Source organism: Penaeus monodon, chromosome 24, assembly GCF_015228065.2.
Source record: "Penaeus monodon isolate SGIC_2016 chromosome 24, NSTDA_Pmon_1, whole genome shotgun sequence".
NCBI classification, from domain to species: Eukaryota; Metazoa; Arthropoda; class Malacostraca; order Decapoda; family Penaeidae; genus Penaeus; species Penaeus monodon.
In genome coordinates this window covers 37,152,748-37,153,263 of record NC_051409.1, presented here as the reverse complement: position 1 = coordinate 37,153,263, position 516 = coordinate 37,152,748, and positions in this window count along the sequence as shown.

Sequence of the window (516 nt, the reverse complement as noted above, 5' to 3'; positions counted from 1 at the left end):
CTAATATATGACAACTAATATATGGCAACTTTTAAAATAAATATGGCAACTTTTACTAAAATATTTGACAACTTTAGCTAATATTTGGCAACTTTAACTAATATTTGACAACTTTGATATTTGGCAACTTTAATTAATATTTCACAACTTAAACTAATGTTTGACAACTTTCATTAATACTTGACAACTTTAATTAATATTTTACAACTTTAAAATAAATTTGCCCAAATTTTTAAATAACAAATTTTCCAAATTTTAAATAAATTTTACAAAATTTTAAATAAAAATTTTAAATGAAAAACTTTGCAAACTTTAGAAATGACAAAAGAAAAACACTTTTTACACCCAAATTTCGAGAAAAAAAAAATCCATACGAAAATTAGGTTTTCGATGGAAAATGCCTTTGGCAACCGCCCCTGTGTTTTTTTTTGTTTTTTTGGGTTTTTACTGTGAACTTTGGGGGACTTTGGTTTTTTTTGGGGTTTTTGGGCAGTGGTGGGGTGGGACTGGTTTGGA